Consider the following 16,442-nt stretch of genomic DNA (forward strand, 5'->3'; position numbering starts at 1 on the left):
TTTTTATTCATATTTTAAATCCAGTCTGTACCCTTTGTGATATTTGACTGTTTCATTTAGGATTATATTAGAATTTCATTCTATTTAGAGGTGGCTCAATATGAAGTATTAGTAAAATTGTACCCAATATGCATTTGCAGAGTCAACTTGCCTTCTTTACTATTTTTGGGACGTTTAATAAATAGTGATGTCATTTCAGAAAGTGATTCGTTCATTTTCTATTGGGCGCGCATGCGCAAAGCATCGCAAATAGATTTGAAAGAACGAACGACTCAGATTGGAAGGTATAAGAGGTTAGCTGCTCCTTCTGTTTATTATAATATGTCGTTAGTTACATTGTAATATTTTCATAACTGGAACTACAGCCATTTTGATGAATGAGATTCAAAGAACCGAGTCAGTAAAATGATTCGAACTTTCCATTACTAGTAATAAATTACTGGACTATTGATATATCATGGTTACAAACTATTGTGTGTATTTAATACTGCTATATTTATATTAAATTAATGTCATTATCATTACTAGAAATTTTAAAATATTTTAGTGTAAATAGATACACTCAAGAGTTTATTTAAATAGTTTATTTTAGTAAACACTTTATTTCATATTCCATGGGATTACAGGTGTGGGTTAATAGACCACAGGTTACACATTGATACACTAATCCACTTCGAGTTGCAACTTAAATTAGCCAAATTAGGACCACCTGGCTTTTTATATCCAGCCTAAATGTAAGCTCCAGTTGAATGAATGAATGAATGAATGAGGAAGAATAAGATAAGATAAAATTTTACTAATCCTGGAGGAAATTATTGTTCCAAACACTGCTAAAAGAGAACGCCTGGGGGCCAGCTGCTCAGGCATTCTCATGGGAGAAGATTTCAATAGGTCTGATTTTTATACCTAAACATGTTAAGTCAGCCAAAAAAGTCCAGGATGCTGAGCCATAGTGCTTGGACCATAATAAATTAAAATTACGGATTTAAATTTAAAATCTACAAACTAGACATAAGATAGACAAAAGTAAAAGGCAACAACCAACAAAGTAGAATGCAGCAACCGGTAGCAATAGGAATAGCAGAAATGATCAGATTCTGATATTGAATTGTACATAACAACTGTGGTAAAAATATTGCACAGGATAATTATAAATATTACATATGATATTGTTAATTGATATTGTGTCAGGGGCAGGGGTGGAGAGAGAAACAAAACAGATTCCTTAAAATTACTTTTTATTTTGTGCACCAGGATTAAATGAACACGGGCTGGAAGAGCAGTCTGAGTGTGTGAGTGAGTGTGTGTTTATGCGAGAAAAAGCTGGGACGTATGTGAGAGAGATTTCGTGTGCGTGTGTGTGTGTGTGTATATATGAGAGAAAGAGCTGGGGCCTGATGTATAAACGTTGCGTACGCCCAAAATGGGCATAGAAATATGCGTACGCATTTTTCCACGCACATATCGGGATTTATAAAAAATAAACTTGTCGTAAATAAGGATGCTCTTGACCGTGCGTACGCACTCTTTTAAAAGAGTATGTGTTTTGGCGACACCAACTGGCCCAAATAGCAATAACTATTTAAAATAGTCATCACCCAAGTAATCAAATTGCATCAACCTGAACTATCATTATCAGCATTCTTAACCAAGTGCAAATACTTTGAATTTACTTTTTTTTAATGAATGGGCTATAAAAAGGTATGTGCGTATATAACATATCATCATAATGGATGCTCTAGCGCTGTTAGAAGACCTTGCTAATGACGCTCTACGGAGGGAGCGTGTTTTCAGAGACCGTGAAGATTTCCTTGCTCATGATGATGATTGGCTCATGAGCCGATTTCGATTTCCAAGAGCCATTCTCTTGGAATTGTGTTCTGAATTACGGCCAGTATTGGAAAGACCCTCGCGGAGAAACCGCGCTGTGTGTTCAAGTACAAGTGGTGTTGTCTTTTTAAGTTATTTTTTATTTGCATATGAATAAACAGGAAAATCGACTGTTTTAATAAACGTATCTTAAGGACAGCTGCATCTATTGCTAGATTTGTCACTTGGATATTTTAGGACTTTCCACTTCCGCGGAATTTGAATTGGTTGATTTAAATTATCCACAATAAAAAAGCAGAATTTTAAACAGACAAAAACTTATATAATGTGTAGATAAATCAATTACTTACCATCGTCACCGCAAATCACATCCGTATCACTTTGGAATTCTGGAAGAACTCCACTTAATCCTGTTTCCCCTATAATCGCGCCCACCCTTACATCAAAGGCTGAGAGGTCAGTGATTCCTTGACCACCACCAGTTGTTACAACACTGCGCCTGTGTGCACATATTCTTTTTTTTAACGACTACTTTTAAGTCTAACCATTTTTTTTTTGGTCTCTTGGACTGTGCGAGGCACCGATGTAACAGCATTGACTGCTTCTGTTATACTTGCTCCCATTCTACCATCTTTCTTTTATTTGAAATGCCCGCAGAGAGCCCACCAAATAAAACTTTTTTTCGGCCCTCCACCTCAGACAGCAGTACCTCCATCTCGCAGTCGGTGAAGTTTCTTTTTTTTTGCTTTTCGTTTCTGTTTTTCCATTTTTAGCCAACAGATCAATGACATTTATCGGTCGTATTAATATGCAGGGAGATCATACATATTCAAAATAGGCGGTCTTAACCTCCAAATATCGTTATTTCAGGAGGAGATTGGGGTAAGCTATAAGCACGTGCACCTGCGCACAATATTCAGATAATTGTGATTTATAAAGCAAACCTTGCGCAGGTTCTGGCGTACGTACGGTTTTATAAATCTGAAAACTTTTGCGCGTACGCAAATTCTGCCTTATGTGCGTACGCACATTTTAAGGATGAAATCTACGCAAAGTTTTATACATGAGGCCCCTGGTGTGTGTATGTTTGTGCGTGCGAACGGTCCAGGAGGTAGTAGGGGAATGCCCTATGACGCAATGGGGGTACGCACGATGGCGTTGGGGGATCCTCCCCTAACCCAAAAGTAGCGTGCGCGAGAGTATTCTCTGAGATTGCTCTAGCTATTCCTTTTCCCGTCGCTTTTTCGCCGCACAAACTGAGAAAGGAAGCCTGAGTCTTTCTATTTCCCTTTGCTGAGAAGGCTGGTGAGTGACGTGAGTGTTGTACCGCGAAGGCGGAAGTGTGCGGGGAAGGAAGCCAAGGAACGACGGGGAGAAGCCGGCGTGGGTCCCAGGTCAGCGCCATTGGGCGGAGGTGCAGCCGCGAGTACAAACACATCCGTTGCGCTAGCTCAAAATCGTAATCCAAAACACAGTCAGGGTCATACACGAAGATCAATCCGAAATCGGGCAAGGTAACCAGGGACGAAGACGAGCAGATTATCCAGAGCGCATAGGCAGGGGTTGGCAATGGGCAAGAATACTCTAAATACACTAGCAAAGAAAATACGGGGCACACGAGCGAGACACTGCGGCGCTGAGTGACGCCCTCGGCAGAGGGATGATTACATGATTAGGTACAAGTGTGCTGCGAATGAAAGCGGAGCGTGAAATCTCTGGAATGGATTTAGGCCTGTGAGTCTAGCTAGCTCGTGACATATTGAACATAAAATAGTTAATTAATATTGCACATGATATTGAGCCCAGGCATTCAAATTGCAGAGGTAAGGCCAGTGCACCTATTGTTTACTAGGCCATGACCATTATTTTAGCACTCTTCACTACAAGGGAGAAGAGTTATAAGTTATAAAGACCTCCTGTGGCATTCTGTGGTGCTTATCGGTGGTCTCAGTCTATGGCTGAATGTGCTTTGATAGGACACCAGTGTGGCATGCAGCAGGTGGGACATATTATTTAGAATCCTGAAAAGTTCATTCAGCGTTCATGTCTTAGGCACCTCCGACAGAGACTCCAGCTCCACTACAATGACAGAAAAAGACATACAAAATCCACACACAGATTTAGTATGCAAAATAAGCAATAATTTAAAATAACTTTTAACTAGAATTTTGTCTTGAAATACAATCAGTACTGTACACTAGTATAGTCAACATATATGCGCACATTTATCTTTTACTATAACACTGTGACCACATGTGTGCATGTAAAGCAAACTGGTGTGTGTGTGTGTGTGTGTGTGAGAGAGAGAGACTCAATTTGGTAAACTGATCTGACTGGCTTCCCATTTTCATTCACCGTCCTGGAGTACTCCGGCAGCTATAAAAGGAGAGCGGCTCTCTAGTTTTTTTTTTTCTTGTTTCTCTCACCCTGCAGACTCTTAAGGGTCCTCACCCAAGGATTATTCGCCGTTGCCCGGCTGTGCCTCCTACAGGCCGCTCTTCGCCTTCAACCACGTGCTCTGATATGCCCAGCGTTAAGACACAGCGATACATCTCCCCTCTAAACAGATATGCCTGATTCACCTCTTTCCTGCACCATCACTACACTGATCCCCTTTTCACTTTCGTGACTATTTAAGAAAATAAAAATCACCTCTGTGAACACTGCAAATACAGTTTCTGTCCCTGTGTCAGTACACACACACACACACACACACACACACACACAGGTGCATCGCAATAAAATTTTATATCATTGAAAAGTTGATTGTCAAACTCATTATATTGAACTCATAGATTATATTGTACATTAGACACAGGTCAATGTATTTCAAGTATTTATTTCTTTTAATTTTGATGATTATGACTTGCAGCTAATGAAAAAACTAAATTCCGGTTTCACTCTCCAATCAATTAATTATTGCCTGCTAAACCAACCGTCTGCTAGCTGCATAGTCTCGTCACTTAGGGTTCACTATATTGAGACTGTGTCTGTTCCCCGAGCTAATCACAAATTTAGAAAGACTCGGAATGTCTGTTTTAATAACTTATTTAACATAAAGACCACAAACTCAAATCATACTGAATGCACAGCCGGCACCTCTGATCTGAAGCTGAGACTGTTAAATATTAGATCTCTTGCATCTAAAGCAGTTATTGTTAATGAAATTATCACGGATCAGGAATTTGATATTCTCTGTCTAACTGAAACCTGGATTAAACAGGACAAGTATGTAGCTCTAAATAAAGCTAGTCCTCCTGGATATAGCTACATACACCAGCCTCGGTTAACTGTAAAGGAGGAGGCGTCGCAATTATTTACAATGATAATCTGACTATTATACAAAAACACGGACACAAATTAAACTCATTTGAAGTTCTCTATAGTAACATGACAAGTGTAGCTACAAATATTAAGTCAGCTCAGTCGATCCCAATAATCATCATTTACAGACCTCCAGGGCCGTATTTTGAATTTCTTGGTGAATTTGCAGATTTCCTCTCAAACCTTGTCGTTTCTGTAGACAAAGCGTTAATTGCTGGAGATTTTACCTCCGCGTAGAGCATTTATGTCCATACTGTAGGAGTAAATCAGTGTGTAGTAGGACCCACTCATAAAGCAGGTCACACTTTAAATTTAATAATATCTTTCGGATTAAGCATAAGAAATTTATTCACAACTCCACTGTCTAAAGTTATATCAGATCACTATCTTGTCTCAATTCAAGTGTGTCAGAGTAAGAATGTACGCACAGCACCACACTACCTCACTGAACGTACATTCACATCAAATACCACACAGAGTTTTATCATTAATTTCCCAGATTTAACAACTTTGCTTGGATTACCGTCTGATCCCACAGAACTTGATTGGGCGACTGAATATTTAGAGTCGACGTTTCGTTATACCTTAGATTATGTAGCGCCAGTTAAAAGAAAAATTATTAGAGATAAGAAACTCGCTCCCTGGTATAATGACCACACACGTACTTTAAAACAGACAGCTCGGAAATTAGAACGTAAATGGCGTCAAACTAAATTGTTAGTATTTCAAATAGTATGGAAGGAGAGCATCCTGAACTATAAAAAAGCTCTTAGTGTAGCTAGATCAACATATCTCTCCACTTTTATAGAAAATAACAAAAATAATCTTAGATTTTTTATTTAATACTATAGCCAAATTAACTAGAAATAAGACCACTTCAGAAATCTCCACGACAACATCGTACAATAGTGAGGACTTTATGAACTTTTTTAACAATAAAATTTTAAATATCAGGCATAAAATTGAGGCTTTGAAACTGGACTATGCAATTGATGCAGATATTAAACTAACTATGTCAAATTCGGAACCTAGAATACTTTACTCCCCTTAAAGAGAATAAACTAATTTCACTGATCTCTTCTGCAAATTCATCAACTTGTATATTAGATTTTATACCGACATTTTCTTAAACAGATAGTACCAGCAATAACAGAACCCCTGTTGAGAATAATTAATCCCTCACTCAGCATTGGCTATGTTCTAAAATATTTAAAATTAGCAGTTATTAAACTGAAGAAGAAACCTGACCTCGACCCCTGTCAGCTGTCCAATTACAGGCCAATATCAAACCCGTTCATCTCTAAGATTCTCGAAAAGATAGTAGCGGAGCAACTATACTCATGTCTACATAGAAATAGCATACATATACTGTATCAGTCAGGATTTAGGCCTCATCACAGCATAGAAACAGCACTCGTTAAAGTAGTAAATGACCTCCTATTGGCCTCTGATCAGGGTTGTGTAACTATGCTTGTTTTACTCGACCTCAGTGCAGCGTTTGACACCACTGATCATGGGATTCTTCTTCACAGAAAATGTAGGAATTGAGGGTACAGCTCTCTCCTGGCTCAGATCCTATTTGACCGATCGTTATCAGTAAGTAGACTTAAATGGTGATTATTCTGCATGCTCTCTAGTGGAGTTTGGAGTTCCACAAGGTTCAGTTTTAGGCCCACTGTTTTTTTTTTTGTTTGTTTTGTTTTTTGTTTTTATTGTTATGCTGACGACACACAGTTATATATCTCGGCAAAACCAGATGAGAAAAAACAGCTTACTAAAGTTGAGCAATGTGTGCAGGACATAAGAGATTAAATGCTAATTAACTTCCTTCTGCTTAATCCTAATAAGACAGAAGTTCTAGTCATAGGACCGCATTCAGATCACACTGTAACTTTAGATGGCCTTTCTGTTCCATCGTGTGCAACAGTAAAAGACCTTGGTGTGATTATGGATTTCAGCCTTTCATTTAAAGCTTATGTAGATAATATTACCAGGATAGCCTTCTTTCACTATACTGTCGCTAAACGATGCAGAAAAACTAGTTCATGCTTTTATTACCTCTAGGTTGGACTACTGTAATGCCTTACTGTCGGGTTGTTCAACTAGATGCATAAACAAGCTTCAGCTAGTCCAGAATGCAGCAGCGAGAGTTCTTACTAGAACCAGAAGATACGAGCACATCACACCCACCTTATCTTCACTTTATTGGCTTCCTGTGAAATTTCGCCTTGATTTTAAAATACTACTCTTGACATGTAAATCATTAAATGGTCTCGCGTCGCAGTATCTGAGCGAACTGCTAGTGTCTTACGATACGCCACGTCTATTTCGATCAAAGGATGCAGGCTGCTTGTCAGTACCGCGTATTATGAAAACTACAGCTGGGGGCAGAGCTTTTTCTTACAAAGCCCCAAAATTATGGAATAGTCTTCCAAATAATGTTCGGGACTCAGACACAGTCTCAGTGTTTAAGTCCAGCTAAAAACCTATTTATTTAATCAAGCATTTTTATAAATAGATTTGTCTTGGGTAAAGGGGCAGATCTGGGGGACTCATGGACGTAGAGTACTATGGTGAACTGGTATGTCTAGATGCTGTCTTCCCCACTCTCATTGATCACTCAGGTTTGTTGACGGTGAGTTGATTGTTTGCTTTACATCTTAGAGAGCCTTCATGTCTGTGTTTTCTTCTGGCTCTCCCCTTTTAGTTATGCTGTTATAGTTAGTCCTGCCGGAGTCTCTGCTTGCACTCTACACTAAATATACATTCACATTATACATTATGTGACTGCGACCATACCTAACTGTTATCTCTCCTCTTTTGCTCTCCCCTCTTTTGTTCTCTCTCCCTTCCCTATCTCCCCCTCTCTCTCTCCCCTTTCTCTGTCGAGCTACACATGTCGTTCCTGAGCTGCCAGTGATCCAGACTCCCTCTGCCCTCCAGACCTGTCTGACCCATCCTGGTGCCCCGCTTCTGGTTGGAGATCTCGTCGCATGGATGCCCCATGTGTCTCTTTGGAATGTGTCTGGTGTTTGGGAATGGTTTCACTTTACGATAAAGACGGTTCTGGCCTCAACTGGTGTTGACAGCTGTTTCTCTGAGGACTTGACTTGGCTGCGGTTGCTCGATAGTTCAAGATTGCAATTGTCTCCAATAACCACCTGGACTCCATATTTACATCAATTAAAATCAACTGTTATAGCTGAACTGCCTTCCATCTAACACACTGTATAAATGCAGATCAATTCCTGCTTTCTGTTTCACCCAAATGAGGATGGGTTTCCTGTTGAGTCTGGTTCCTCTCAAGGTTTCTTTCTTTTACCATCTCAGGGAGTTTTTCCTTGCCACTGTCGCCCGCAGCTTGCTCACCAGGGACAATCTGCTCAATCTTGATTCATGCACACTTACATTCCATTCAGACTTAAATAATTCTTTAGATTGTGTAAAGCTGCTTTATGACAATAACAGTTGTTAAAAGTGCTATACAAATAAAATAAATTGAATTGAACTAATTAAATTTAAACTTCTGCAAATGTTTTCTGAGCCTATAAATGCTCTCTCAGTCTGGTTTAGTAGGCTACACAATCATGGGGGAGACTGCTGACTTGACAGTGTCCAGAAGATAAATCAATGACACTCTGCACATGTAGGGTAAGACAGAAAAAAGTTTTTGCTAAAGATGCTGGTTGTTTGCTGAGTGCTGTATCCAAGCACATTAATGGAAAATGAAATGAAAAGTGAAATGGAAGGAACAATGTGGTAGAAAAGATGCCCAGCAACAGGGATAACTCTACACTTTAAAAAAAAGTCCTAATTTTACAGAAAATAAGTTTACATTTTTATAGTAGTTTTTCTTTTTTAAAAACTACAGTGAAACCTGCGAGTAATGCGGTTTGCGAGTGTTCCTCAAGACGAGCAAAGATTTTAAATAAATTTTGACTTGGTTTTGCTAAGTGTTGGTTTACGAGCACCGCATGTGCTTCTTTTTTTTTATGCCGAGCATCACGTGATCACAACTGAACCAACTTTTTTTCTCTTGCTTGCGCTGCGGAATTGTGGGTTATCGTCTCCCCTGCTGGGTCTTAGTGCTCGTCTCTCACTGGTATAATCAACATCCGTGCACGCGTGTACTGTTTACTATAACGTTGTGACCACACACACACACACACACACACACATTAAAAGCGAGAGAGAAAAAGTGTGTGACCATGCCGGTTCACACACTTTCTCTCTCTTTCACCTTAAATGTTAAAAACACATTAAAGAGAAATACAGAAACAGTGCTCTGTTTTTGGTTTTAATTAATTGTTACTTTTTTTTTAAGGTAAAATGCAGGTTAATTTGTTTTTAATTTTAATTTTTACTTTAAATTTTGTATTAATTATTTTTATGTATTTATTTTTAGGTGCTGTGGAACGAATAACTTGCATTTCCATTATTTCCTATTGGAAAATAAAATTTGGTTTATGAGTGTTTTGGAATACGGGCCTGCTTCTGGAACGAATTATGCTAAATAATGACCTAAATCATATTTTTATATTACTTTGACATTTAAATTCAAGTCTAGATACAAGTTTAGCATTTCATGACTTTCTAAATGATTATCCATAGGAAGTGGCACAGGATGCATATTCTGCCATAAGGATAAATGTGTTTGCTGTAGATCTGTTTTAGAGCAGTGCAGGTTGTAGGATTTTTTTCTGTTAAATCAAACTTTTTTAGCAATTAATCATTACTGAGGAAATATTTTGTAGGGAATGCAGGGCGGTGGGACATGGAGGGAGTTAAATTTTAATATTTTGATTGTATGAGGGGTTATGGTGATCAGCAGCTGGAAGCAAGGATATTCTACTTACTTATTTATGATTGGCGCATTTGAATAAGACTGCAAGTGAGGGTGGGATCTGACGTGAAATATGCCTGGGTTTATTGCTCAGGTGTCAGACACACAGGTCATGTGATATGAACAATAGTTAGCGCGAGCAGAGGTGGTCTGCAGCCGGTAAACGGTTTCTGCGTAAATTTAAAGCAGTGAAGACAGTGGGTGTTCTGACTAAGTTATTCTTCAGTCAAAATAAATATATATGTAAATATTGTTACATACTGTATTTAATACAGTATATACACTGACTGACACATCTTGTGTGTGTATATTGGTTGTCTATCTATATATGTGTAGCTGTTTCTTTGTGATATTTACATTAACTTTTTCCAACTGTGATTACTGATTATAATAAGAAACTTGCTTACATTTTAGATCTAACAATGGAACATGGGAGAAGAGGCATCCAGTAGAGAGATAAGTAAATTACTAGTAAGTATGGAGTGCAATATAAGACTACTTTGAATCCTTTTTTGGTGATTTAAAAGGGAACTCCTTCAACCTTAGATCATTTTGAGTCAATTTTTTTATTGTTTAGGGATTCTTTTCATATTGTCTCACTTATAACTTTTGCCTGTTAGTGTGAAAATAAGCTGTTTACAGTGATGTACATTCTTGTCCTATTGAATTAAATTACGTAGCCTTTTTGTAAATGCTGGTTGTAGCGTTCAAACTTGATACTGGACTGATAAAAAATTTGTTCTCAACAGGGCGCCAATTGAAAAGTTCTTGAGTTTCCCTTTACCAGATGTAGTATTAAAAATGATTTTGAGTACTTTGACGATCTATTTAAAGTAAAGTTGGTAATCTGTTTCCCGATCAGATAAGAGAAATAGATTAACTTTTTTTTTTTTGAATATCTTAATTTGTTCTTCTTTCTTCCAATCCACCCTAAGGCACCAAGGATCCGGGTGTTTACTGCCTGTTTGGAAGAGGATCGTTCTTTCTTGAATACATTGCCCTGTCCACTTTGCTGCAGATGTACAGTATTGAGATTTAGTGGTATGTTTAAGATTTTACTTACTTGCACTGTATAATTAGGATTCTCAACTAAAAGGTAAAGTTGTTTGTAAACATACATTAATAAAACTATAGAGTAAAAACAATTAAACAAAAAAAAAGCATCACGTTGAACTTTAATTTAAAAAAAAAAAATGGAACATTGGGAACCTTGTTTGAAATTTCTTCATACTGTATGTTTGTTAGTCAATGATATTTTACTGCAATGTTAAAGTTTGTGAGAGAAACTATTCCACTGTTACCACTCAGTTTTCTAAATATATCATTTTGTTGTTCATTTTGGGATAGTACTGAAGTGCTATAAAGATTTTTTTTGTTGTATTTTGTATCACACTTGTACTACACTGTGTCACAGTCCTTCAGGTTATTTTAAAAATGTTATTACAATCTTGAGTTTGTGTTACACTTTATTAAACATGTGTGTTCATCAGAATTTATAAAACATTTGTGAAATAACAGGATTTCTATTCTAAACTTTTAATCCTATAAATTTAGGACAAATCTGTAAAATAAAAGCATTTTGCTGCTAAACGTCTTTTGCTGTTGTTTTAATGTTAAATCGTATAAATGTAGGAAAACAGTGTTTCACTGCAAAATATTAAATAATTTCTGTAAATTTAATGTTTTTGCACATAATATGAATTAGAGTATTTTACCTTAATTTTATGTTGTTTGGCAGTCGTTGCTATCAGTCATTTGATCATTTATAGCCTTGAGAGGATTGTGAAATGAAGCACATTTAGGAACTTGGGGGAGATTCACAAGGAGTGGACTTCAAGAGCTACCACACACATGGGTTACAGGACATAGGCTACAACTGTTGCATTCCTTGTCAAGCCACTCTTGAACCATAAAAACAACAGAGGCATTGCACTTAGAGATCAAGGAAAAGTCTGGAGGAAGATAGGAAAAGCATAGAAGGACAAGAAGGACACATATGTTCGAATGCTGTACATAGATTTCAGCTCAGCATTCAACACTATCATCCCCCAACAACTGATTGGGAAGCTGAACCTGTTGGGCCTGAACACCTCCCTCTGCAACTGGATCCTGGACTTTCTGACCGGTAGGCCTCAGTCAGTAAGGATCGGGAACTGCACCTCCAGCACCACCACACTGAGCATTAGGGCCCCACAAGGCTGTGTGCTCAGTCCCCTCCTGTTCACACTGCTGACTCACGACTGTGTAGCAACACACAGTTCGAACCACATCATTAAGAACAACGAGTCAGCGTACAGAGAGGAAGTGCAGAGGCTAACGGACTGGTGTAAAGGCAACAACCTGTCTCTGAATGTTAACAAGACAAAGGAGATGGTTGTTGACTTCAGGAGGACACGAGGCGACCATTCTCCGTTGAGCATTAACGGCTCCTCTGTGGGAATTGTCGAAAGCACCAAATTCCTGGGTGTCCACCTAAAGAAGGACCTCAGCTGGTCCCTCAACACCATCTCCCTGCACAAGAAAGCCCAACAGCGTCTCTTCTTTCTGAGAAGACTGAGGAAGGCCCAGCTTCCACCACCGATCCTGACCACCTTCTATAGAGAAACTATCGAGAGCATCCTGAGCGGCTGCATCACTGTCTGGTTTGGGAATAGTGCCATATTGGACTGCAAGACCCTACAGCGGATGGTGAGGACAGCGGAGAAGATCATCGGGCTCTCTCTCCCCTCCATTGAAGACATCTACACCACACGCTGCATTCGCAAAGCCACCAGCATTGTGGCTGATCGGACACACCCCTCTCACACACACTTCACACTCCTGCCATCTGGAAAAAGGTACCGAAGCATTCGGGCACACACATCCAGACTGTGTAATAGCTTTTTTCCACAAGCCATCCGTCTCCTCAACAAAAAGGGACTGGACTGATAACCACAAAACACACACACACACACACAAACATTATCACTCAGCTTGACTCAACTACCTCAAAATATTGGGACTGGACTTACTAATCAACACAAGTGCAAACACACTGACCTACACCACCAAATTATCGTACACACCAACCAGTAAATGCTTCACTGCTTATCTATTTGCACAATGATTGTTACTGGACAATTTTTGCACTAATTACTTAATTCTTGCTGGTGTGTTAAGGAATGTTTATGTTTACCCACTACCTCAACACCATATTTTATGTTTTGTTATGTCGTGGTTGCGCACTGTCACTTTGTTGTTGTTGCTCTTGTTTGCACATTTGCATGTGCATTTTATGTTGTCTATAAAACCTGTAGTTATACTTAACTAGTTAGTTTTTGTTAATTTATGTTGTAATTTATGTTAGGTCTTTCTGTCCTGTCTTTGCTAGCCAGCTAACTAGGCCTCTTGGTTAGCTAGTTTAGTGTTTCTGTTAATTAATTTTGTAAATTTATGCTGCATGTAGCACCTTGGTCCTGGAGGAACGTTGTTTCGTTTCACTGTGTACTAACTGTATATGGTTGTAATGACAATAAAGCCTACTTGAACTTGAATCCAAGTTGTTTAAGGTCCAGTGTAAAGTTTGCACAGTCAGTAGGGATTTGGGGAGCCATGTCATCTGCTGGTGTTGATCCACTGTGTTTTATCAGGTGCAAACTCAGCGCAGCCGTCTACCAGCAAGTTTTAAAGCACATGATACTGACCAGCCTAATGGAGATGCTTATTTCAATTTTCAGCAGGACTTCCCAAGTAGAGTACTGTATATTGAATTCCACCATGCCAAAGCATACTTAGGTGTACTTGCTCCAGACTGATGACTAGTATACTCAAAGTTTGCTATTTTGGAACAACAAATTTTGTACTAAGTGCATTTATGTTGTAATTAAATTATACAAAAGCAATATTCTTAGTGTATTAAGTTTACTTTTGTGTGCTAAAGTGGAACAACTTTATAACAACTAAGTATATTTTGTACACTTACCAGTACCTGATATTTTCTTCTTTGTCTTTTGGCTAATCCCTTTCAGGGGTCGCCACAGCGAATCATCTGCATTCACCTAATCCTATCCTCTGCTTTTTCTTTACTCACCCCAATTAACTTCATTTCCTCTAACACTGCATCCATAAATCTCCTCTTTGGTCTTCCTTTAGACCTCCTGCCTGGTAGTTCTAACCTCAGCCTCCTTTTACCAATATGCTCACAATCCCTCCTCTGAACATGTCCAAACCACCTCAATCTGGCCTCTCTGATTTTATCTTCAAAACATCTAACATGGGTTGTCCCCTCTGATGAACTCATTCTTGATCCTATCTATCCTTGTCACTCCCAAAGAGAACCTTAACATCTTCATCTCTGCTACCTCCAACTCTGCCTCCCGTCTTTTTTTCAGTGCCATTGTCTCTAAGCCGTAGAGCATAGCTGGTCTTCACTCTCACTGATACCCTTTTGTCACATTACATACCTGACACTTCTCTCCACCCATTCCAACCTGCCTGTACCCGCCTCTTCACCTCCTTTCCACACTCTCTGTTGCTCGGAACTGTTGACCCTAAGTACTTAAAGTCTTGCACCCTGTTTACCTCTGCTCCCTGTAGCCTTACCGTTCCACTTTGCATTCTCATACATTCACATGTATTCTGTCTTGCTACGGCTAACCTTCATTCTTCTGCTTTTCAGAGCATACCTCAATCTCTTTAGATTTTCCTCCACCTGGCCCCTGCTCTTGCTACAAAGGACAATTTCATCTGCAAACATCATTGTCTGTGGAGACCCCTGTCTTACCTCATCTGTCATCCTGTCCATCACCATAGCAAACAAGAAAAGGCTCAGAACCGATCCTTGATGCAGACCCACCTCCACCTTGAACTCTTTTGTCACACCTACAGCACATCTAACCACTGTCTTACAGCTCTCATGCATGTCCTGCACCACTCTAACATAATCCTCTGCCACTCCAGACTTCCTCATACAACACAACAGCTCCTTTCTTGGCACCCTGTCATAGGCTTTCTCTAAATCTACCAAGACACAATGCAACTCTCTGTTACCTCCTCAATTAGCATCCTCAAAGCAAATACTGCATCCGTTGTACACTTTCTAGGCATGAAATTCTATTTCTTCTCACAAATGCTCACTGCTCTTTTCCAAAGCTTCATTGTATGGCTGATTAACTTTATTCCTCTGTAGTTGCCACAGCTCTGCACATCCCCCTTGTTCTTGAAGATTGGCACAAAAACACTTCTCCTCCATTCTTCTGGAATCCTCTCACTCTCCAAAATCTTATTAAACAAACAGAAACTCTACTGCAACCTCTCCTAAGCACTTCCATATCTCCAAATGCCTTTTCACTCTTCATCCATTTTAACGCCCTGCTCACCTCACTCTTACTGATTTTTGCTACTTCCTGCTCCACAACAGTCACCTGTTCTACTTTTCATTCTCTTTCATTTTCCTCATTTATCAACTCTTCAAAGTACTTCTTCCATCTTCCCATCACCTTCCTGGCACCTGTCAGTACATTTCCCTATATTTAATCACTTTAACATGCTGTACATCCTTCCAAATTTTTTATCTCTTTGCCTCACCAACCTGTACAGATGCACCTCTCCCTCCTTACTGTCCAACCTACAGTAGCATACAAGTCCTAATATGCTCTTTGTTTGGCCTTTTGCCACCTCTACCTTCACCTTATGCTGCATCCCCCATACTCCTGTCTACTCTTTTCAGTCCTCTCAGTGTCCCACTTCTTCTTAGCTAGCCTTATTCCCGGTATACACTCCTGGACTTCGTTGGTCCTCCACCAAGTCTCCTTGTCCACTTTTACCTTGCTTGATGATACACCACGTACCCTCCTACTGTCTCCCTGATAACCTTAGCTGGAAGCACCTTAACTCTGCCCTGAAAACTGCACAAGATTCTTCTTTTTTCAACTTCCTCCACTTTGTCCTCTGTTATGCCTTTGTCCTCTTCACCTTCCTCACCACCAGGCTTATTTTACACACCACCATCCTGTGTTGTCTGGCTACACTTTTCCCTACTAATACTTTGCAGTCACTGATTTCCTTCAGATTGCAACGTCGACAGAAGATGGAGTCCACCTTAGTGCTTCTGCCTCAACTCTTATATTTCAACCTATTTTCCTGCATTTTCTGGAAAAAAGTATTTACTCCACTTAACCTGCCATTTCCATCCTTTTTGCAAAGTCCAACACCATCTGTCCCTCTATGTTCCTGTCCTGAAGACCAAACCTACTCATCACATTCTCTGTTCTCTTTTCCAACATCCACATGGTCCATTAAAATCTGCACCAATCAACACTCTCACCTCTGGGGATGCTCTGCATTACTTTATCTAACTCACTCCAGAATTTCTCTTTCTCTTGTAACTCACATCCTACCTGTGGGGCACAACCACTAACAATATTGCACATTACATCATCAATTTCCAGTTTAGACTCATCAACCT

This window comes from Clarias gariepinus, chromosome 2 (assembly GCF_024256425.1).
Source record: "Clarias gariepinus isolate MV-2021 ecotype Netherlands chromosome 2, CGAR_prim_01v2, whole genome shotgun sequence".
NCBI lineage: Eukaryota > Metazoa > Chordata > Actinopteri > Siluriformes > Clariidae > Clarias > Clarias gariepinus.